This window comes from Manis javanica, chromosome 2 (genome assembly GCF_040802235.1).
Source record: "Manis javanica isolate MJ-LG chromosome 2, MJ_LKY, whole genome shotgun sequence".
Taxonomy (NCBI): domain Eukaryota; kingdom Metazoa; phylum Chordata; class Mammalia; order Pholidota; family Manidae; genus Manis; species Manis javanica.
In genome coordinates, this window is record NC_133157.1 from 72,216,285 (window position 1) to 72,240,909 (window position 24,625).

The window sequence follows — 24,625 nt, forward strand, 5'->3', positions numbered from 1 at the left end:
CATACTGCTTTCCACAATGGTTGAACTAATTTACATTCCCACCAGCAGTGTAGGAGGGTTCCCCTTTCTCCACAGCCTCGCCAACATTTGTTGTTGTTTGTCTTTTGGATGGCAGCTATCCTTACTGGTGTGAGGTGATACCTCATTGTAGTTTTAATTTGCATTTCTCTGATAATTAGCGATGTGGAGCATCTTTTCATGTGTCTCTTGGCCATCTGTATTTCTTTTTTGGAGAACTGTCTGTTCAGTTCCTCTGCCCATTTTTTAATTGGGTTATTTGTTTTTTGTTTGTTGAGGCGTGTGAGCTCTTTATATATTCTGGACGTCAAGCCTTTATCAGATCTGTCATTTTCAAATATATTCTCCCATACTGTAGGGTTCCTTTTTGTTCTATTGATGGTGTCTTTCGCTGTACAGAAGCTTTTCAGCTTAATGTAGTCCCACTTGCTCATTTTTGCTGTTGTTTTCCTTGCCCGGGGAGATATGTTCAAGAAGAGATCACTCATGTTTATGTCTAAGAGGTTTTTGCCTATGTTTTTTTCCAAGAGTTTAATGGTTTCGTGACTTACATTCAGGTCTTTGATCCATTTTGAGTTTACCTTTGTATATGGGGTTAGACAATGGTCCAGTTTCATTCTCCTACATGTAGCTGTCCAGTTTTGCCAGCACCATCTGTTGAAGAGACTGTCATTTTGCCATTGTATGTCCATGGCTCCTTTATCAAATATTAATTGACCATATATGTTTGGGTTAATTTCTGGGGTCTCTAATCTGTTCCACTGGTCTGTGGCTCTGTTCTTGTGCCAGTACCAAATTGTCTTGATTACTATGGCTTTGTAGTAGAGCTTGAAGTTGGGGAGTGAGATCCCCCCTACTTTATTCTTCTTTTTCAGGATTGCTTTGGCTATTCGGGGTCTTTGGTGTTTCCATATGAATTTTTGAATTATTTGTTCCAATTCATTGAAGAATGTTGCTGGTAATTTGAGAGGGATTGCATCAAATTTGTATATTGCTTTCGGCAGGATGGCCATTTTGACGATATTAATTCTTCCTAGCCATGAGCATGGGATGAGTTTCCATTTATTAGTGTCCCCTTTAATTTCTCTTAAGAGTGACTTGTAGTTTTCAGAGTATAAGTCTTTCACTTCCTTGGTTAGGTTTATTCCTAGGTATTTTATTCTTTTTGATGCAATGGTGAATGGAATTGTTTTCCTGATTTCTCTTTCTATTGATTCGTTGTTAGTGTATAGGAAAGCTACAGATTTCTGTGTGTTGATTTTGTATCCTGCAACTTTGCTGTATTCCGATATCAGTTCTAGTAGTTTTGGAGTGGAGTCTTTAGGGTTTTTTATGTACAGTATCATATCATCTGCAAATAGTGACAGTTTAACTTCTTCTTTACCAATCTGGATTCCTTGTATTTCTTTGTTTTGTCTGATTGCCGTGGCTAGGACCTCCAGTACTATGTTAAATAACAGTGGGGAGAGTGGGCATCCCTGTCTGGTTCCCGATCTCAGTGGAAATGCTTTCAGCTTCTCGCTGTTCAGTATAATGCTGGCTGTGGGTTTATCATATATGGCCTTTATTATGTTGAGGTACTTGCCCTCTATTCCCATTTTGCTGAGAGTTTTTATCATGAATGGATGTTGAATTTTGTCAAATGCTTTTTCAGCATCTATGGAGATGATCATGTGGTTTTTGTCTTTCTTTTTGTTGATGTGGTGGACGATGTTGATGGATTTTCGAATGTTGTACCATCCTTGCATCCCTGGGATGAACCCCACTTGGTCATGGTGTATGATCCTTTTGATATACTGTTGAATTCTGTTTGCTAATATTTTATTGAGTATTTTTGCATCTACGTTCATCAGGGATATTGGTCTGTAATTTTCTTTTTTGGTGGGGTCTTTGCCTGGTTTTGGTATTAGGGTGATGTTGGCTTCATAGAATGAGTTTGGGAGTATTCCCTCTTCTTCTATTTTGTGGAACACTTTAAGGAGAATGGGTATTATGTCTTCTCTGTGTGTCTGATAAAATTCCGAGGTAAATCCGTCCGGCCCCGGGGTTTTGTTCTTGGGTAGTTTTTTGATTACTGTTTCAATTTCTTTGCTTGTAATTGGTTTGTTTAACTTTTGTGTTTCTTCCTTGGTCAGTCTTGGGAGGTTGTATTTTTCTAGGAAGTTGTCCATTTCTTCTAGGTTTTCCAGCTTGTTGGCATATAGGTTTTCATAGTAGTCTTTAATAATTCTTTGTATTTCTGTGGAGTCTGTCGTGATTTTTCCATTCTCATTTCTGATTATGTTGATTTGTGTTGACTCTCTTTTTCTCTTAATAAGTTGGGCTAGAGGCTTATCTATTTTGTTTATTTTCTCAAAGAACCAGCTCTTGGTTTCGTTGATTTTTGCTATTGTTTTATTCTTCTCAATTTTGTTTATTTCTTCTCTGATCTTTATTATGTCCCTCCTTCTGCTGACTTTAGGCCTCATTTGTTCTTCTTTTTCCAGTTTTAATAATTGTGATGTTAGACTATTCATTTGGGATTGTTCTTCCTTCTTCAAGTGTGCCTGGATTGCTATATACTTTCCTCTTAAGACTGCTTTCGCTGCATCCCACAGAAGTTGGGGCTTAGTGTTGTTGTTGTCATTTGTTTCTATATATTCCTTGATCTCTATTTTGATTTGTTCATTGATCCATTGATTATTTAGTAGCATGTTGTTAAGCCTCCATGTGTTTGTGAGCCTTTTTGTTTTCTTTGTAGAATTTATTTCTACTTTCATACCTTTGTGGTCTGAAAAATTGGTTGGTAGAATTTCAATATTGTGGAATTTACTGAGGCTCTTTTTGTGAGCTAGTATGTGGTCTATTCTGGAGAATGTTCCATGTGCACTTGAGAAGAATGTATATCCTGTTGCTTTTGGATGTAAAGTTCTATAGATGTCTATTAGGTCCATCTGTTCTAGTGTGTTGTTCAGTGCCTGTGTGTCTTTACTTATTTTCTGCCCGGTGGATCTATCCTTTGGGGTGAGTGGTGTGTTGAAGTCTCCTACAATGAATGCATTGCAGTCTATTTCCCTCTTTAGTTCTGTTAGTATTTGCTTCACATATGCTGGTGCTCCTGTATTGGGTGCATATATATTTAGAATGGTTATATCCTCTTGTTGGACTAAGCCCTTTATCATTATGTAGTGGCCTTCTTTATCTCTTGTTACTTTCTTTGTTTTGAAGTCTATTTTGTCTGATATTAGTACTGCAACCCCTGCTTTCTTCTCACTGTTGTTTGCCTGAAATATGTTTTTCCATCCCTTGACTTTTAGTCTATGCTTATCTTTGGGTTTAAGGTGAGTTTCTTGTAAGCAGCATATAGATGGGTCTTGCTTTTTTATCCATTCTATTACTCTATGTCTTTTGATTGGTGCATTAAGTCCATTTACATTTAGGGTGACTATTGAAAGATATGTACTTATTGCCATTGCAGGCTTTAGATTCGTGGTTACCAAAGGTTCAAGGTTAGCTTCTTTAGTATCTTACTGCCTAACTTAGCTCGCTTATTGAGCTGTTATATACACTGTCTGGAGAGTCTTTTCTTCTCTCCCTTCTTATTCCTCCTCCTCCCTTCTTCATATGTTGTGTGTTTTGTTCTGTGCTCTTTTTAGGGGTGCTCCCACCTAGAGCAGTCCCTGTAGGATGCCCTGTAGAGGTGGTTTGTGGGAAGCAAATTCCCTCAGCTTTTGCTTGTCTGGGAATTGTTTGATCCCACCATCATATTTAAATGATAGTCGTGCTGGATACAGTATCCTTGGTTCAAGGCCCTTCTGTTTCATTGCATTAAGTATATCATGCCATTCTCTTCTGGCCTGTAGGGTTTCTGTTGAGAAGTCTGATGTTAGCCTGATTGGTTTTCCTTTATAGGTGACCTTTTTCTCTCTAGCTGCCTTTAAAACTCTTTCCTTGTCCTTGATCCTTGCCATTTTAATTATTATGTGTCTTGGTGTTGTCCTCCTTGGATCCTTTCTGTTGGGGGTTCTGTATAATTCCATGGTCTGTTCGATTATTTCCTCCCCCAGTTTGGGGAAGTTTTCAGCAATTATTTCTTCAAAGACCCTTTCTATCCCTTTTCCTCTTTCTTCCTCTTCTGGTATCCCTATAATACGAATGTTTTTCCTTTTGTATTGGTCACATATTTCTCTTAGTGTTGTTTCATTCCTGGAGATCCTTTTATCTCTCTCTATGTCAGCTTCTATACGTTCCTGTTCTCTGGCTTCTATTCCTTCAATGGCCTCTTGCATCTTATCCATTCTGCTTATAAATCCTTCCAGGGATTGTTTCACTTCTGTGATCTCTTTCCTGACATCTGTGATCTCCTTCCGGACTTCATCCCACTGCTCTTGCATTTTTCTCTGCATCTCATCCCACTGCTCTTGCATTTTTCTCTGCATCTCATCCCATTGCTCTTGCATTTTTTTCTGCATCTCTGTCAGCATGTTCATGATTTTTATTTTGAATTCTTTTTCAGGAGGACTAGTTAGGTCTGTCTCCTTCTCAGGTGTTGTCTCTGTGATCTTTGTCTGCCTGTAGTTTTGCCTTTTCATGGTGATAGAGATAGTTTGCAGAGCTGGTACAAGTGACCGCTGGAAGAGCTTCCCTTCTTGTTGGTTTGTAGCCTTTTCCTGGGAGAATAGCGACCTCTAGTGGCTTGTGCTGGGCAGCTGTGCGCAGACAGGGCTTCTGCTTCCTGCCCAGTTGCTTTGGGGTTTATCTCCACTGTTGCTGTGGGCTTGGCCTGGCTGGGGCTGTTCCTCCAAAATGGTGGAGCCCCGTTAGAGGGGGAGCAGCCAGGAGACTATTTATCTCCGTAAGGGGCCTCTGTGCTCCCTGCTGCCCAGGGGGTTAGAGTGTCCAGAGATCCCCAGATTCCCTGCTTCTGGTCTAAGTGACCTGTCCTGCCCCTTTAAGATTTCCAAAAAGCACTCTCCAAACCAAAACAACAACAGCAACAATGAGAGAGGGAACAGAAAGGAAAAAAAAAAGAAAAAACACGCGATTTTTTTTTTTTTCCTCAGGTGCCGGTCCCAGGCACCCGCGCACTGGTCCTGCTGCCCTGTCTCCCTAGCACCAGGGTCCCTGTCCTTTCAAGGCTTCCAAAAAGCACCCACCCACCGGTCCCGCAGGGAAGGAACGCTCAATATTCTTGGTCCTCAGGCACTGGTCCCACGCACCCGCTCACCAGTCCCGCCGCCCTGCCTCCCTAGCACCGGGGTCCCTGTCCCTTCAAGGCTTCCAAAAAGCACTTGGCAAAAAGAGAGAAAAAAAAAGGGGAAAAACGCGCGATTTCTTCCGTCCTCAGGTGCTGGTCTCAGGCACCCACCCACCGGTCCCACAGGGAAAAATGCGGGATATTCTTTGTCCTCAGGTGCCGGTCCCAGGCACCCGCTCACCAGTCCCGCCGCCCTGCCTCCCTAGCACCGGGGTCCCTGTCCCTTTTAGGCTTCCAAAAAGCACTCGCAGAAAAGAGAAAAAAAAAGGGGAAAAACGCGCGATTTCCTCTGTCCTCAAGTGCCGGTCTCAGGCACCCGCCCACCGGTCCCGCAGGGAAAAACGGGGGATATTCTTTGTCCTCAGGCGCCGGTCCCAGCCACCCGCTCACCAGTCCCGCCACCGTGCCTCCCTAGCACTGGGGTCCCCGTCCCTTCAAGGCTTCCAAAAAGCGCTTGCCAAAAAGAGAAAAAAAAAAAAGGGGAAAAACGCGCGACCTCCTCCGTCCTCAGGCACCGGTCTCAGGCACCCGCCCCCAGGTCTCGCAGGGAGAAACGCGGGATATTCTTTGTCCTCCGGCGCCGTTCCCAGGCACCTCCTCACCGGTCCCGCCACCCTGCCTCCCCAGCAACGGGGGCCCGTCCCTCTAAGGCTTCCAAAAAGCGCTCGCCAAAAAAAAAAAACTGCTCCGGTTTCTCTCCACCCGCCGGGAGCCGGGGGGAGGGGCGCTCGGGTCCCGCCGGGCTGGGGCTTGTATCTTACCCCCTTCACAAGGCGCTGGGTTCTTGCAGGTGTGGATGTGGTCTGGATGTTGTCCTGTGTCCTGTGGTCTCTATTTTAGGAAGATTTTTCTTTGTTATATTTTCATAGCTCTATGTGTTTTTGGGAGGAGATTTCCACTGCTCTACTCACGCCGCCATCTTGGCTCCTCCTGGTTATTGATTTTATATAGTTTGGTTCATTTGTTTCTGGTGTGTAATTTTATGGTTTGCTTTTCTTTTTTTTAAATTTAACTCTTCGAATATATAAAATATTTATATGGTGCATCAGTTATTAAGCTATTATCCATCAGCCTTTTGCAGCCAGCTCTGTGATGCTGGGCTGGGGCTCTGCTGCCCTCATTTCTGTTTTTCCAGCTGGCTCGCTGCTGTGATCTTCCAAAGGGGGCGCTAGAGCGAGACCTTGTGATGGATAAGGAAGAAGGAACTTGGTCCTTCGTGTTTTTACGTTGTGGGGCTCCTTATCTGCTTCTCGTTCCTGTGCTTGCCACCCTAGACATGTTTTTCCACTCCTGAGCACAAGTTCTTTCCCATACAAGCAGTTAAATCCAGTATGCAGTTTTCAGATACGTATAGAACCAGCTTCCCCCAGAGGACCAGCTCATTGGTTCTGTCTTTGAACTCGGACCCCAGCACACCTGAGCTGCCAGCACTCCATTTCAGCTTAGCAGAGCTCTTCTAAAGTTACATCATTTCTAAAGTTTAGTAATTCCAGCATCTTCTAATTGTTCTCCTTGCCCTAAAGGTGGTAGCTGCTTCCTGCAGTTACTGCCCTCTTGATATATTTGTGCTCTTTCTACCCTTTCAGTCAATTAGTTAACAATTCTTTATGTTAATTCCTTCTATTCATATTGTTGGTGTGTGCTTTTATCTCCTGACTAAACCTTAACTGATAAACATAGTTCACACATAACAATCATTACTCAAAGAAATCTTTCTTCCGTCCCACTCCATTCCCATCTTCCCCTCAAGGCAATCATTTCATTAGTCCTTATATTCTTGACTGTTGTTTGACAAAATTAATCAAACACACACACATACATGCATGCACACACAGACATTCTTAATTTCTCACTTCTATATAGAAGGTAGTACAACATATATACTGTTCTGTACCTTGCTTGTTCACTAAATAATATCCCCTGGAAGTCATTCCATTACAATGCTTAGAGACTGTTCTCCACTGGGTAGATGCACTGTATTTGTTGTACCAGTCTTTGACTGATGTACATTTGGATTGATTCTGATATTTTGTTTTTGCAAATAATGCTATAGTGAGTCAGTTTTGCATGTATATTGTTTTGTAGTTGGGTTATTGCATTTTCACATGGAATCCTAGACGTGAGATTGCTGAGTCCAAGGGTAAATGCATATATAATTTTGTTATGTTTTTACCAAATATTCCTCCAGGGGACTGTACCATTTTCTATTTTTATCAGGAATGTATGATAGTGTTTGTTTCTCATCAGTTTTGCCAACTGAGTATGTCAGCTTTTTGGATTTTTGCAATCTCCATTGGTAAAAAATGGCATCTCAGTGTTATTTTAATTTGTGTTTCTTTTACTACAGTGAAGTCGAAGTTCTTTTCATGTGTGTCAGAGTTATTTGCCTTTCTCTTTTTTGAACTCTTTATTCCCATTTTTTCTATTGGGTTTATTCTTTTTCTTCCTGAGAGTAAAAAGTGGTTCAGGTACCAGGAAGATTAGCTCTCATTTGTGATATATGTTGCAAATATTTTCTCCCAGTTTAGAATTTTTCTTTTGACTCTGCTTATTTTTTCATGCAGCTGTTTAAACATTTTAATATTCAAATATTTAATCTATCATTTGACTGCCTTTGGGTTTTGAACAAAATTCAGAAAATCTTCTAGCACTTGCAACCATAGTTTTAATAGTGAAGAATTCTTTCATGTTCTATGATATTTCCTTTCCACAATATTGTGTTGTTATCATTTTGTGAAAGTAATAACTTCATGAATTTTTTAGAGGATATCAATTAGGGACTTTAAATGATATCTTTTCTTCCTTAAAACCTCTTTTCATCTAGAATCAATTTTTCTTTTTACTTGTGTACATCATATTTTTTAATGATGCATATTTTTCTTGAAAATCTAGTTTGTCTTATGTTTAAGGAAGAAAGATCTATAGAGTGATCTGGGAGGTGGTCAACAAGGAAATCTCTTTGGGTTGAGTGGTTAGGGATCTGGGAGAAGAAATGTAGTCATACGCCAGGTGCTAAGATTGTAGTTTGTGAATATAGAAGGTTTTTACAGTGAATAGAGATTTTAAATTACTCCCTTGTTTTTATTTACATGCCTTCCTTTCCCTCTTCATTATTCCTTTAGTCTCTGAGTCCCAAAAGTTTCAGAGATTTTCTACTCTTTACTTCTAATTTTCATTCATCTTATAGTCGAGCTTTAACACGCTGCTTATGTCTATCAGAAAGCTCTTGAAATCCCTTATCCACTTATGCCATCATCTTATTTTCCTTTCTGTAATGGTATTATACCATTTCCATTTTTTGGCTATTATTTAAATGGATCTTTGAGGAAGAAAAAAGAAAAACACATGTTCACGTCAGCAAACTTTAACCAGAAGTCTCTGTCTAACTCATCTTCTCAGACAGCCAGCCTATGTAATACTAAAGGTTCCCCTTTAGAGTTAGATTCAGTTTTGGTTAGATCAACCAATTCCCTATTGGTGGAAATTTAAGTTATTTCTAGTTTTCATTAATTTGGACAGTCCTGTGAAGAATATCTTTTACATTTTGGGTCACTTTTCAACCATTTCCTTTAGGATGAATTTTTAGATACAGAATTGCTGAGTCAAGGGCATCATCTCTTATGGCTTTTGACACATTATCCTTCAGAAATGTTACAGCAATTATATTCTTAACCACTGTGGGTAAAAGAGACCTACTTCTCAAGCCTCGCTTACAATGAATATTAGCAACCGATTTAATCTTTGCAAATTTCAAAAGCAAAGGCATTATCTAATTCAAGAACTTTTAGCTTGGTTTTGGAGGTGATGGTGTTATTCTCTTCTACTCCAGAAACATATAATTTGTGTCATGAATTATATCCCTAATTTCCACAATTCAGTATAGTGTGAATTCATTAAATTTTGCAGAAGAGGAATGTGAGATTCAGAAATGCTAAGAAATTGTTCCAAGTATATGTAGGTAGTAAATGACTTATCTGGTATTTGGACTTGCAGTTGTGTTACTTCTACAGACAGAGGCAGAATTTAGTGCAAAATCATAGCAAAGATAGGAAAATGTATTATTCTTTGGTACTAAAAATATTAATAGGGCTATGAATGTTTGGAAATAAATATCCTATTTAATGCTTTCTGCCTTCTGACAAGGCCTTGAGGAACAGGATAGAGCAATCATGACCTTTGCACTCTTATATGACTTTTATGTCACTTCAAATACCAAGTATATTATGAACTGCTTTGTACCATTGAAACTTATCCTTCACGACTGATAGAAAACAAGCATTGCTCTCGTTGGTTGAAGGAATGAAATTTTTTTTTGATATCATTAATCTACAATTACATAAGGAACATTATGTTTACTAGACTCCCTCAATCACCAAGTCCCCCCTACAAACCCCATTACAGTCACTGTCCATCAGTGTAGTCAGATGCTGTAGAATCACTACTTGTCTTCTCTGTGTTGCACACCCCTCCCCGTGCCCCTCCCTCCATATTATACATGCTAATCATAATGCCCCTTTTCTTCCCCACCCCCTTATCCTTCCCTTCCCACCCATCCTCCCCAGCTCCTTTCCCGTTGGTAACTGTTAGTCCATTCTTGGGCTCTGTGATTCTGCTGTTGCTTTGTTCCTTCAGTTTTTTCTTTGTTCTTATACTCCACATATGAGTGAAATCATTTGATACTTGTCTTTCTCTGCCTGGCTTATTTCGCTGAGCATAATACCCTCTAGCTCCATCCATGTTGTTGCAAATGGTAGGATCTGTTTTTTTCTTATGGCTGAGAAATATTCCATTGTGTATATGTACCACATCTTCTTTATCCATTCATCTACTGAATGACACTTAGGTTGCTTCCATTTCTTGGCTATTGTAAACAGTGCTGTGATAAACATAGGGGTGCATATGTCTTTTTCAAACTGGGCTACTGCATCCTTAGAGTAAATTCCTAGAAGTGAAATTCCTGGGTCAAATGGTATTTCTATTTTGAGCATTTTGAGGAACCTCCATACTGCTTTCCACAATGGTTGAACTAGTTAACATTCCCACCAGCAGTGTAGGAGGATTCTCCTTTCTCCACAACCTCACCAACATTTGTTCTTGTTTGTCTTTTGGATGGTGGCTATCTGAAGGAATGAAATTTTCATGCCATACTAGTTATCATTAGCCAAATGACAAGTCACTTCAAAAGTTGGTAACTTAAGGCAACAATAAACTTTTGTATTTCTACAGTGTCTGTGGGTTGGGAATTTTGGAGTGGCTTTCCTACTTCTGGCTCACAGAAAGATTTCAGTTATGAAGATGGCCCTGGTTGTAGCTGTCAGAAGGCTTGACTGACTGGAGAATCTGCTTTCAAGGTGATTCACTCACATTGCTGGCACATTATTGCTGGTCAGGAGGTCTCAGCTCCTCAGCATGTGAACTTCTACCTGGGGCTGCTGCGTGTCCTTCTGACGTGGCCTCTGTTGCTCCAGAATGAGTGACCCAAGAGGGAGCAAGGCTGAAAGTGCACTGTCTGCTGTGAACCAGCCCTGGAAGTTACACTATCATTTCCACAACAGCCTATTGACTAGGTCAGTGCTAGTCCACGTGGGATGAATACACAAGGGCGTGAACAGCAGGACACAAGAATCATTGGAGATTGGCTTAGAGGCTGGTTACCACACAGGGATATGTGATATCCAGGCAGACAGTGGAGGCAGGAATCAATAGAGAGCACTGAAGGTCTGCTGCATGTGGTGGGCTTGAATAAAGACAGGTGGATCCCTACCCATATGAAATCCAAAGACTTCATTTTATAGCAGAAAGAAAATGAAGTATTGTTAGAATTCTTTTAGAAATAAATGCAATGTTTTTCCAAATGGTTGTCCTCCAGTCTTAATGTTTATTTGACAAAATGTTCAGAGTATAACTTTTTACAGTAGACAACAAACTAGGCAAATTTGCTCCATCTCTACAATAATATTTGCATTATTTATATTTACAGATGAAGAAACTGAGCCTAAGAGGGATTAAGTGACAAGCCTGAGGTTACTTAGAAGCGGTAGAGTTGAGTCTCATTACCAGTCTCCTTGGCTCTGTGTTGTCTCCCACCACATACAGGCTTTCACAGACAGGTTCCAGGAGTCCCAGATTTGCACATGGGGGATGAAAAGAGGCAGAGCTGAACCTTATCCTTGATATTTAGTGAGAACAGACACTTAAAAAAATATATATATATATTTTTAAATCTTTTTTTTTAATATTAGCAACAAACAATTGGGAAATAATTTTTTAATTAAGGTATGATTGATATACTCTTATGAAGGCTTCACATGAAAAAACAATGTGGTTACTACATTTACCCATATTATCAAGTCCCCACCCATACCCCAATGCAGTCACTGTCCAGCAGTGCAGGAAGATGCCACAGATTCACTATGTGCCTTCTCTGTGCTACACTGTTCTCCCTGTGATTCCCCACACCATGTGTACTAAACATAATACCCCTCAGTCCCCTTCTCCCTCCCTTCCCACCTACCCTCCCACACCCCTCCCCTTTGGTAACCACTAGCTCATTCTTGGAGTCTCTGAGTCTGCTGCCATTTTGTTTCTTCAGTTTTGCTTCATTGTTTTACTCCACCAATGAGGGAAATCATTTGGCATTTGTCTTTCTCCACCTGGCTTATTTCACTGAGCATAATGTCCTCCAGCTCCATCTATGTTGTTGCAAATGGTAGGATTTGTTTCTTTCTTATGGCTAAATAGTATTCCATTGTATATATGTACCACATCTTCTTTATCCATTCATGTACAGATGGACACTTATGTTGCTTCCATATCTTGGCTATTGTAAAATGTACTTCAGTAAACATAGGGATGCATATGTCTTTTTGAACCTGAGAAGTTGTATTCTTTAGGTATATTCCAAGGAGTTGGATTCCAGGGTCAAATGGTATTTCTATTTTTAGTTTTTTGAGGAACCTCCATAAAAAAATATATTTTTCATTGTAGTGTAGTTGATCTACAACATTGTATTGGTTTCAGGTATAGAGTGTAGTGGTTCAGCAGTTATCTATATTATGGTAAGTGTGGTTACTTTCTGTCAACACAGAAGCACATTACAATGTTATTGACTATATTTCCTATGCTGGACTTTCATTCCTGTGATTAATTTATACTATAATTGATATTTTTGTGCCTCTTTATCCCCTTTATCTACTCTACCCCTTCATGTTCCTCTCCCATGGAAACCACCATCTCTTTTCTGTGTTTCTGAGTCTATTTCTGTTTTAAGAACAAACATGTTGAAGCTGATCTGCAACCTTCTGAGTCATCCTACTACTGGGAAAGTTAAAGGGACCCTCTGAGGATACAGGAAGAAATTGGGTTTTAGCCACAGAGCAATGAAATCTCTTTCTGTGAAAGAGGAGATTTTGATGCTTTCAGCATACCTTGGCCCGTCTTGGTAATACAGCTGATTTTTATTCACCCAGAAGGAGGTCATGGCTGAGGTTCTTTTTTTGCAGCAGCCCTACTGCCTCTTTCCTAGTATGCTTATTAAACATGTCAGCTCACATTTTTTTTGAAAGCAAAACTTTTCTTAATAACCTGGTAGTGTTTCATCTGGCTTAAGGGTCACTGCTTGGCTACTGAAGACATATCTTTCAGGCAACAGTGGTTACCCATTTGAAGTCCTGTGCAGTCATAGTTTATCTTCAGAAAGCTGCACATGACAATGGGTGTTAAACTAGCATAACTTCACTTCAGGTTTCAAGGCTCATTCACATGGGATCAGCGTGTAGACTTTAAGAGCTGATCCTTGGTTTTAAGACATTCAGAAGTATACCTTTCACTTAGGGTTAGGGAGGGTGGTTGTGGTCTGCTTGAAAGATTTTTGAAGAGGTATGATGTTGGAAGTATACAGGAAGCTGGTTGTGCTGGATGGATAATGCTATCTTCTTACTGGAACTTTACCCAGTAATCCTGCCATTCAATATCCTCGTCATTTGCATTGATATTACTATAGCCATCTTTGACTGGGACTGGGTGCCCATGTCTTAGAGGAATGACAGTGTTGTTGACTAAATGTGCCCCATGCAAATTCATATATTGAGACCTAATGCCCAGTGTGAAGATATTTGGAGAAGGGCCTTTGGGAGCTGACCAGGTCATGAGGAGCCCTTATGGATGGGATCCATGCCCTGAGGAAAGAGCCTCCAGAGAGTTCCCCAGTCGCTTTGGCCGCCTGAAGGCCCAGGGAGAAGCTGGCCGTCTGTGACCAGGAATCAGCCTTTTGCCAGGTATCGAGCCCACTAGTGCCTTGATCTTGGACTTTCCAACCTCCAGAACTGTAAGAAATACATGTTTAAGTCACCTGGTCTGTGTATTTTTGTCAGAGCAGCCCCAGCGGACTGAGGTGGGGGGCCACATCGTGACTCGCGTTTGATGGTAACACCCAGAGTCTGACTGAGTCTCTGTAAACTTCCATTTACCTGGAGAGAAAGGATCTGCCCCCTTAGTTTGGAATCTGTTTTTCTGACCACACTAAATCCACTCTGATTATTCTTAATTATAGCACCCTAGTTCTTTCCTTTAAATCATCTCTCCCAGTTTGTAGTCACATTACTTGGTGGTTTATGTGCTTTCTCTGCTAGAATATAGGCGGCACCCCTGTGGCGGTGGTGTCCGATGGTGTTCACCACCCTTCCCCGGCCCCCAGTCCTGCGACAGACACAGAGGCCGCAGAGGGGAGTGCGCGTTCATGGGGAACGGAGCGTCCGATGGGCAGGGGCTGTTGACCCTCTGCGCGGTTGTCCTCGCCCTCGCCGCTGTCGGCACACTGACTTTCTTCAGCAGCCAGTACCTGCCCTTAATTACTTGAGGGCTTTTTTTTTTTTTTCCTGTGCCACTGGATTATGCTTCCCACTCACACGGCAGGTTGGAAGTACCTGGAAACGAGCATTCCCCTCGGAGCAGCCTTTAGCCACGGCCTGATTGGAGGTGGTGTTTAGATCCTTTAGCCCCCTTGTTCCCTGGTTGGGGTGGCTGAAGCATTTTACATGGGCTCTTGGAGTTGCTGCAGCAGAATTAAGCTTCAGTCATTCGGTGTCTGAGCTGCTTTGACTCTGCCCCCTTTATTAGCTGCTCTCCATTCTTCCCTTGCTTCATTTCCCAACTCCCTATTTCCCCATTATTTCCCTAGTAATCCATTGGCACTTAAAACTTTGCCTCAGGGTCTGCTTCTGGACAACCCAAACCAAGACAGATAGGACACAGAAGTTCACAAATACAAGTTTTCTGGACTCTATTTCTAAACAAGGGAGCATGCACTCTATTTTCCAATGAAAGTAAGTTGGAATAGAGGTCATTTCCTTTCCTAAAACATAGGATTTTTTTATTATCTTGTATTCTAAAAATATGACTATTTAAAAATATTATTTTGTTAAACTACTTTCCTATTCTTCCAGTTTAATTTTTAAATATGTATCGACCACCCTCTGGGCAATTGGAAACATGCATTTTTGAGTTGCTGTGTAAAAATGTGGTCAAAAATTGAACATTCATAGTACATTTACTATGTGAAAAACAACAAAGCCCTTTCAGAAGACACCAAGTTGAACAGGACATTTGCCTCCATCCCTCGAGAGCTCACAAACTAGTGCTAAAGCAAAGTGCATATACATTAAAACGGGGGTCAGCATTTGCAAACTAGAAGGAACGTGCTAAGGGGTTCCCCAGTTCACTCAGGAGAATTCCGGCAAGGAACTGAGCAAGATGGTGCCTGAAGGGTAAGTAATTCTGCAGGGGAAATATTGTGGGCACAGACAGTAAGGCTGGAAAGTACAAAGTATGAGAGGACGGACAACTTTTATTTTGATTTTGCAGAAGGAAGGACTAAGGTTGAAAGGCAGAAAGAAATCATTCTGAGGTACGTTATATTAAGAAGATGACAAGATCACAAAAGTTGGTACAAAATGTTAACAGTTGCAGTGGATCCCTTGCTGCTCCCCTCCTAGGGAAATCCTCAGCTTGTTTACTTGTGGGGCAATACCACCAGTGTGTCATGCATCCTCATACAAGTTCCCTGCCCTCTGACCATGAGAGTTTTTCTAGACTAGGGATCTGCAATCTTTTCTATAAAGGACTAAATAATAAACATAGTAGACTCTGTGGGCTATATGGTTGCTTTTGCAACAACTCAACTCTGCCATTGTGGTATGAAATCAGCCATAGACAATATGTACATGAATGAGTGTGGCTGTGTTTCTAATAAAACTTTATTTACGAAACAGATGGGCAGATGAATTTGGTCCACAGGCTGTATTTTGCTGATGCTGTGACAGACTAATTCTAGCCAAGCTAAAATGTTCCAAATGACTTGTTCTGTCATAGGCAATGTTTGAATTTAAACTCAGTTTTTAAGCTTTTCCATGAAGGAAGCCCAGAACTAGAGGAGAATATTGGTGGTGGGGAGAAAGAATTTCTGGTGCCCATCCAATGTTACTGGATAGATACATAGCACATTACATATATGCCCAATCCCATGGGCTTGGGACTCATGATCTCAGCAGAGAACTGTAGGACTATAATGAAAAAGTGATGCTAGAATTGAACAATTCAGGGATAGAGGAGCATGAGCCAATTAAGCCATGCACTGATAGATGGTGAGATTTTTGTGGATTGGGGAGGGTTTAGTTTACTAGGACTGCCAAAGCACCACAGACTGTGTGGTTTAAACCACAGAAATTTATTTTCTAATAGTTCTGGAGGCTGGAAGTCTGGGATCAAGTGTGGGCACTAGTTTTTTCTGAGGCTTCTCTCCTTGGTTTATAGATGGCCTTCACCTTCTGTGTCTTTTCAAGGTCTTCCCCCTATGGATGTCTGTGTCCTAATCTTATCTAGGCAGAGGCAAGCTGGTATAATGGGAGAAACAGGCTCATGATGATACAAAAATGTCATGACATATATTACAGATCTACCTGTGTTCTACCTTGACATAATGGAAGCTAAATATAGGATTCATGATCAAATAATAGTGAAATGAGATCTGTATATCTAACAGTGTTCAGTACCAAGTTCTACATGGGAATGAAGAGATAAGATATGATTTCTCTCCAGGAGTTCACATGTTGCTGTTTAGTATTTATTTTTAGATACTTATATAAATTTCAACATTAAAGAAAACCTTTTATTCCTCCATGCTTCATTTGTGTGGCCAACTCATTCCTATTTAGAAACATTAGTAGTTGGCATGAAAAGAGTCATTTTGTTATAGGACTTGGGTTGTAAGATCAACATTTATCTTACTGATTCAGAATATTTGAGCCTGGAAGTTTATAGGCTTGAAATTTTTAAGTATAGCTCCTAGGCTTGCACTGGAAACATGAGAAAGCTTGCAAATTTGCCATTTTATTTGATTCTGCCAATCTGTGATGGAACTTCACAATGTGGAGCACACCATAGCAGGTAAAAAGAACCGTAGCAGGTAAAATGTCGGTGTTTAGGGAGCTTAGTGATACAGCAGCTGCATTTATGGGCTGGAAGGCAGAAGGATTTATTCTAACACTGCCCCTTACACTGGAGTCTCAGGGAAAGTCACTACTTTTCTAAACTTTCATTTCCTCTTCTCTCCCTTTCTTACTTTATTGAAAAATTTCAGATGTGTTTTTCTGTATTTGTCAGAAAAATACAACAAACCCTCATATAATCCTCTAGCTTCACCAGTAGATAACTTTGTCATATTTGTTCCATTTCTCTATATATCATTTATATACATATGTATTTATGTGTGTTTACAATTATTTTTCTCAACCATTTGAAAATAAGTGCAGAAATGACATAACATGCCTACATATGCTGGCATGTATCACCCAAAAACATTCTACAACTACCTACCTTATCTGTCAAGATATTTAACATTGATATAGAAGTATTACCTATATTCAAGTATTTCCAACTGTTCTAAATATGTCCTTGATTTTTCCTACTTATCTAGAATCTAAACAGGAATCATATGTTGCATTTAGTTGTCATGTCTCTTTCATTTCTTTTAATCTAGAATAGTATTTTGTCTTTTATAATATTGATAATTTTGAAGAGTGTAAGCCAGTAATTTTGTGGAGTATTTCAATTTGAAATTAATCTGACTATTTTCTGAATAGTAAATTCAAGCTAATCACTTTTTGGGCAAAGATACTACATAGATGACATTACGTATTTCTTATTGCATCTCATTAGGAGGCACATGATAATAGTTTGTCTCAGTGGTGTTTTTAAGTGTGACCAGTTGGTTGAGGTGGTGTTCACCAGATTTTTGTATAAAAGGTACTTTTTTCCCCTTTGATAGTTAATAATTAATATAGGGATCAGTCTTTGAGATCATGTAAGTAAATCATTGTCCAACATATTTCATCCAATGGCTTATTATCCATGAATGATCCTTTCTTGATTCAGTTATTAAATTGATGCTTACAAATTGTGATATTCTATCCATGATTGAAAGTGGAGTCTGGAAGTCTCTCTTACTGCTAAATTGTCTATTTGTCCCTTCAAATCTGTCAGTAACACACACTATTTTCTCTCTGTGTGTGTGTTTTGACAGTAGCTATTCTAATGGGTGTGGTGTGGTATCTCATTGTGGTTTTGATTTGCTTTTCCGTAATGAGAGATGTTAAAATTCTTTTCACATTCATGTTGGCTATTGGTATCTCACCTTTGGAGAAGTGTCTATTCAAGTCTGTCCAGCACTGAACTGGGTTGCCTGTTGTAGGAGTTCTTTCTGCATAGTGGTAGGAACCCCTTATCAGGTACAGGATTTGAAAATTTTTTTTCCTGTTGTGTGGGTTGCCCTTTCACTTGTTGATTTTGTCCTTTGATACACAGATATTTTTAATTTTTATGTGTTCCAGTTTACCTGCTTTTGCATTTGTTGCCTGTGCTTTTGTTGTCATATCCAAGAAATCATTGCCAGATCTAATGTTATGAAGTTTTTCCCCTTGTGTTTCCTTCTCAGAGTTTTAGGTCTTACATTTAGTAATAGGTCTTTGATCCATTTTCAGATAAGTTTTACATATGGTGTAAAGTAAGGGCTCAATTTCATTCTTTTGTGTGTGGATATTTAGTTTCTTTGGCATCATTTGTTGAAAAAGAGTCTCCTTTCTCCATTGAATGGTTCTCCTCCTTTGTCAAAAGTCACTTGACTGTGTATATGAGGGTTTCTTTCTGGGCTCTCCATTGTTCTCTATTTCTATCTTTATGGCAATAACATGGTTGCTGCAGCTTTGTGATAAATTTTGAAATCAGGAATTGTGAGACCACCAACTTTGCTCTTTTTCAAGATTATTTTGGCTATATGAGGTCCCTTGTGATCTCATATGAATTTTAGGATGGATTTTTCTATTTCTGCAAAAAAAAAAAAAGACCACTGGGATTTTGATGAGGATTGCATTAATTCTGTAGATAGCTTTGGGTAGTACTGACATCTTAACAATGTAAGGTATCCAGTCCATGAGCATGGGATACCTTTCCATCTGTGTCTTCTATATCTTCTTTCAGCAGTGATGTGTAGTTTCCAGCATACAAGTCTTTCACCTCCTTGGTTAAGTTTATTCCCAAATTTATTCTTTTTGATGCCATTGTAAATAGAACAGTTTTCTTAATTCCCTTTTTGGGTGGTTCATTGTTACTGTATAGAAACACAGCTGATTTTTTGTGGAACATTTAGGGTTTTCTACATATAAGATCATGTTATCTGTGAACAGAGATGATTTCAGTTCATCCTTTCCAATTTGGATGCCTTTTATTTCTTTTATTTGGTAATTGCTCTAGCTAGGACTTCCACTACATTATAGGTGTGAAAAGCTGGCATCCTTGTCTTGTTCTGATCTTAGAAGAAAAGATTTCAGTCTTTGACTGTTCAGTATGATGTTAGCTGTGAGATTTTCATAGATAGCCTTTATTACGTTGGTGTAGTTTACTTCTATTCCTTGTTTATTGAGTATTTTTATCATGAACTCTGTCCATTTTTCTTCATTCTTTTTTCTCTGTCTTTAAATTGTATATTCTCTATCAATCTATCTTCAGGTTTTCTGATTCTTTCTTCTGCCATTCATATCTACTGTTGAGCCCCTTTAATGAACTTTTCATTTCAATGACAGTATTATATCTTTAATGCCAAAATTTGCATTTGGTACTTTTAATTTTTAAAAATAATTTCTATCTCTTTATTGAGCTATTTAACAGTATATTTTCATCATAGCTTCCTTTACAGCTTGAAGTATAACTGTCTTTTGTTCTTCAAACATATTTACAAAGGCAACTTTGATGCCTTGGTTAAATTTGATATCTGAGCCTTCTACAGACTGTTTTTGTTGCCTGCTTATTCCTCCTGTGTATGGGTCACTGTTTCCTGTTTCTTTGCATGTCTCAGAATTTTTGTTGAAACTGAACAACTCTAGTTATTGACTGTCCACTGCCTCTGGGTCTTGTTTTTGTTGTTTGCTTGTTTATTTGTTTAACTACCTGGCTGTACTATTTTGGTGAGTCACAAATTCTCCGAAGTGGGACGCTTTTGGTTTGCCCCTCAAGGAGTGCAGCCTTGGGTGTGTACGCAGTCAATCTGAGGCTGATTTCCTGATCTCTCTGTTAAGCTGCTGGCCTCATTTGTTATCACAGCCAGCTACTGGGCCGCACTAATTGCCAGATGATTGCTGTATTCTTTTAGACAATGCCCTGGGGCATAAATTGCTCCACACTCTGATCCAATTAAATTTGAGCAGGGTAGTTTTTGAGGCCCATCTCTGAGGTTTATTCTGACCTCTGGAGAGCTCTTAGCTTTTTGCTGTTTCTCTCTGGTGAACTAGCTGGCCTATAGTTTGTTGCTCTTAATTAAGGGGAGCTATTATTTTTGAGAGCATTCTGAGGCTTGAACTTCTCTGTTTCAAATAAAGTCAATTCCTTTGGGGAGAATTTTAGAAAGCTATGTTCTTACGGATTGTCTCTCCCTTTGGGTAAAATCTTGAGTCACTATTTTGGGAACTACATGGGGCATTAGCTTCTGACGTCGGCTTGCTTCCCCTGATTTGGAACCTGGAATAAGCTGATGGGAGGGTCACTGGGGACCTTGTATTCTTGGCCTGCTGCATGTGGGGTCTCTCTGTCCTGGATGCTGGGTTGAGGAGAGAATCTATTGACCTTTTGGCTGCATTCACTGGGAATTTAGCTTCTTTCACTAAATTAAGAGTTGGAGGGACTGGGAAATACTGATGACCAAGAATGGGTGAGATATTCTGTCTTGATTTTAGCTGAGGGCGAGGGAACCCTGCATCCTTGGCCATGCCCACTGTGAGTGTCAAGCTGGACTGGGGCTTGGGAGGAAGAGAGGGAGCAGGTCATACTTTAAATGCCCCAGACTCTCCCAATTTTTACCAAGTTATCATAGTTTTTCTTAAATAAATATTTCTTTGTTTGCTGTGTACCCTTAGGACAATTTCCAGACACTGCTGTTACTTGGTTTTGCTGGGCAGTGAGTCTGTGGAGCTCCTCACTCAACCATCCCAGGAGTTCCCCACTAATTTTTGAGAAGTCTTAAACCAAGGTGTAAGCAGGGTCATTCTGTCTCTGAAGACTGTAAGAGGGGATCCCTCCTTTTCTTGCTCTAGGTCCTGGTGGTTGCTGGCAGTCCTTGGTGTTCCTCGGCTTGTTGTTACACTCCAACCTCTGCTTTTGTCTCACATGCTGTGCTTTCCTCCATGTGTGTGTGCCTGTGTCCAAGTTTCCCTCTTAGAAGGACAGTATGACCTCTTCTTTACTTATGTACACCTGCAAAGTCCCTGTTTCCAAATAAGATCACATTTGCAAGCATAGGGTTGTGGGGTGATGTTTAGGATTTGAACATACTTTTTGGAGAACAGTTTAACCTGTGGTACCATCAGCAATGTATAAGAGTGTCTATTTCCCATAGTCCTGCCAAAAGACTGGATTCCCAAGTTTTTAGTATTTGCCAACCAGGTAGGCCCTAGGTGGTATCTTAGCATTTCTATTTAAGTTGAATATTTTTTCTTATGTTTATGTATCATTTTTAAACCATCTCTTCACAGCTTTTCAGGTTATAATTAAAAACATTATTATGGAATTTTCAAACATGCACAGAAGTAGACCTTTTAATGACTCCCCATATTTCTAACAAATGGCTTAATCAATTATCAATATTTTACCAACATTATTTCAAATATTACTTCCCCAGCACCTCATAAATTCATGTCCCCATTCTAGACATCATATTATTTCATCTATAAAAATTTCAGTAACTGTAATAAATATAACTTAAAAAAAGCACATTAGCAATACCACTTTAGTACATATTAAAATTACCAACGATTTCTTATTTTTATCTAATGCCCAGTCTGAGATCAAGCTGTCTCAAAAATTTCTTTTTTAGCAATCTTTTTACCTGTTAAATGAAGGAATTGGAGAAGATCTTGTCTAGGGTTCTCTTTCATTTTCAAATTTGAGATTTATCCTCTAATTCTACCTAATAAATGAAGACAAACATTGCTATTTTAAGTCTTGAAATACTTTTAGGTAATGATCTCATTACATATGGTGAATTCCACAGAGCACTGTTTCCATGTTCTCTTTCTTTGGTTTATAATAGTCTTATCTATTGTGCTATCATTAGATTATTATCTATTACTCCTCTGGAGATAGAGTGACTTGGTTCTCTAATAGGACTTTGTTCTCAAAGCATTTTTCAGATGTGACAATAGACCATAATGTCACCTTAATCTCGCTGAGAGCCTAATACAGAATGAGAAATGTCATTGACAATGATATGATTTTAGGCCTGTCATTTTTTCTCATTTGCTGTATCCTATTAATTCTTTCAAAATCTTGACTTTAGCTCTTCTTTATCTCCCCCAGCATTTGTATTACTGCCACAATCTAGGTGGTGTCCCTTCCAGGCAATGCCAGACTCCCAAGGTTCGTATCTCATTTCTGCCATTTGCCAACTGTGATCTCGGGCACTGTTTCCTTATCTGTGAAAGAAGGAAGTAATAAACTCATTGACTTCACTGGGTTGTTGTGAAGATTACATTAGTTAATCCATGTTAAACAATTAGCAACAGGAACAACGGATCAGCACACAGGCAGTGCCCAGTGGTTGGTGGATCCTACTAATCCATTCCCCAAGCTAAATGCCTCTGCCTTCACTCGTTTCTGCTTACCATAGTCAGAATAACCTAAAGGTTCTTGGAGAACTGCAGTGTTCAATGGCATTCGACTATTAGCCATATGTGGCTGTATACATTTGAGTTAATCAAAATTAAGGAAAGTTAAGCATTTAATTTCTCGGTCAATCTAGCCACTTAAGTTACTCAGTAGCTATATGTGCTTAGTGGCTGCATTATGGATCAGCATAGACATGAAATAAACATTACTTATCATTAGTGCAGAAAGTATTTTTGGACCGTGCTACTGTAGAAGTTTCTCCTGCCAGGGTGATGGTACTAATAGCAGAAGGGAGCCCTTATTCCTCTTTTATTCTTTTCATGAAGATTTTTCCCTCCGCCTTCTAGGTTGTCAGGCAAACAACATCCATCACTCAGTCTTCTTTATGGAATAATAACCTAATTGAAAAGAGTCAGATAAACCTACTGGACCAAATTTCTCTGTCGAGCAGGAATAATATATTAAATGTTCCTTCGTGCACAGCCCTAATTCTTGGCTCTTGCTTATCTTAAACATTGTGTGTCTGTAAATGACATCCTTTCTTATCTCTTTTTTTCTCTCTCATGTGGTAAACACACTAGGGTGTAGATTTCTTGCTGTGTCTGTACTTCCTCCAACCCTCCAACAATTCTCTCTCCGCCCCTCTTAGGACTGGGTAGGTAAATTCTATTTAGAGAAGGGCTAGCATGCCTAGTTTGGGGCATAAATCTGCCCTGCATTAGCCATTCCAGTTTTGTCAAGGATCCTAGTGCTTAGAACATAAATAGGATACCTTGTTTCAGTCACCTTGTGTTTATTTCTCAAACTGGTTAGATCCAATGGAGGTGTTTGGGAGATTAGTTAGTATCCTACAGAATTTTCATTTCAATAATAGTTCCCCAAAGGCTACCCCACCAAGTCAATTCTTCTGTCTGAAATTCAAAGCTCTCTGTAATTTAACTTCAACATAATTATCCAACTTTCTTCAATTCAGTACCTATTGGCTGAATGTCTGCCATACTCTAGTTCCTCTACTTTACACTGAGGTTACAAAGATGATAAGACATGGAATCTTTCATAAAAGCCCTGTGTTAGTCTGATAAAAAGGCATATAAATAAATAATATATGATTTGCCAAGTGCCAGAGTTGAAAGGTGAACATGAGAGAAATATCAATATGTTCTTCCTGGAGAGAGAGAGAAAGGAAAACAAACACACACACACACACACACACAATTTAATGGCTGATAGGAGTTTGCCAGGTATAAACGTCAGAGGAAGGGCATTCTAAATAAAGGGGACAGTATGAAAAAATAAGACAGAAAGTTTATATTCTTTATTAGACAGTCTTCTGTCCACAAGGCATGTGTATGTTTAAGCTGCTGTGCAAACTTGAGGAAGAATCAAACAGTGTACTTTTTCGATAAGATCTGAGGATTTTTATTTTTTGCAGCTGTAGGGCAGAGTCAGGAAAAATGCTTTCTGTTTAATAAGAGAAAGTACATAGCATATTACAATGGAGGATTAGTTATCACAAGGCTCATAAATTTATTTGCAGAGAGGTGAGTTCATTACCACCATGGTTGGTTAATTCGTTCATAGTGAAAAAATTGTTTCCTCCAACAAATATGTTCTATAGATTATAGCTCTTTATAACATATTTCTGTAGATTATGAAAACAAAGTTTCCCATATGAATATACCCTATGATGAAGAGAATAAAGCTAATTTTCCATACAGAGAAGCATTGTGTGCATTATAAACTTCCAGTTTAAAAATTATAGTCCTTGGAAGCCAAATAAACAATAAACAAACAAACAAAATTATTTATGGTTAACAGTTGACTATCTTAGAATACTGTGGTAAACATTAAAAAGAGGAATTGTAGCTAATCATATCAAGAATTAGAGAACATAGAGACATACACTGATTTTCCAAAAGTGCCCTCCATTTTTTTTCTTTGATTGAATGTAATTATCTTATAATTCTCTCCTCCTTATCTTACTGTGAGGAATGATAAACAGCAAAGTACTTAATTACTAGTTTCCAGAATTTTCATCAAATATAATTGTAACTTCCATTTTTATGACTTTGATCAGTAAAAGGTCCTAGAGCCTTAGGCTTCTGTCTCTTCTTTCTGTATCTTAGGTTCCTTTTAGATAATACATGGTGGCTGAGTGGTTGTTGA

At 39.4% G+C, this 24,625-nt stretch overlaps 1 long non-coding RNA gene across 4 annotated transcripts in view; it reads right to left on the bottom strand.

The window, feature by feature from the left end:
• Positions 1–24,625, bottom strand: part of LOC118967049 (uncharacterized) — a 66,240-nt gene that overhangs the window by 21,583 nt on the left and 20,032 nt on the right. The window contains exons 2-3 of one of the 4 annotated variants that reach the window (XR_005053823.2): positions 21,681–21,761; positions 11,312–11,447 (exon numbers count right to left, since the gene is read on the bottom strand). The exons of 1 other annotated variant lie outside the window; for it this stretch is intronic. This is a non-coding gene — a long non-coding RNA (uncharacterized lncRNA). The remainder of the gene's footprint in view (positions 1–11,311; positions 11,448–21,680; positions 21,762–24,625) is intronic. 2 more of the 4 variants (XR_005053824.2, XR_012127759.1) reach the window with 2 other exon arrangements.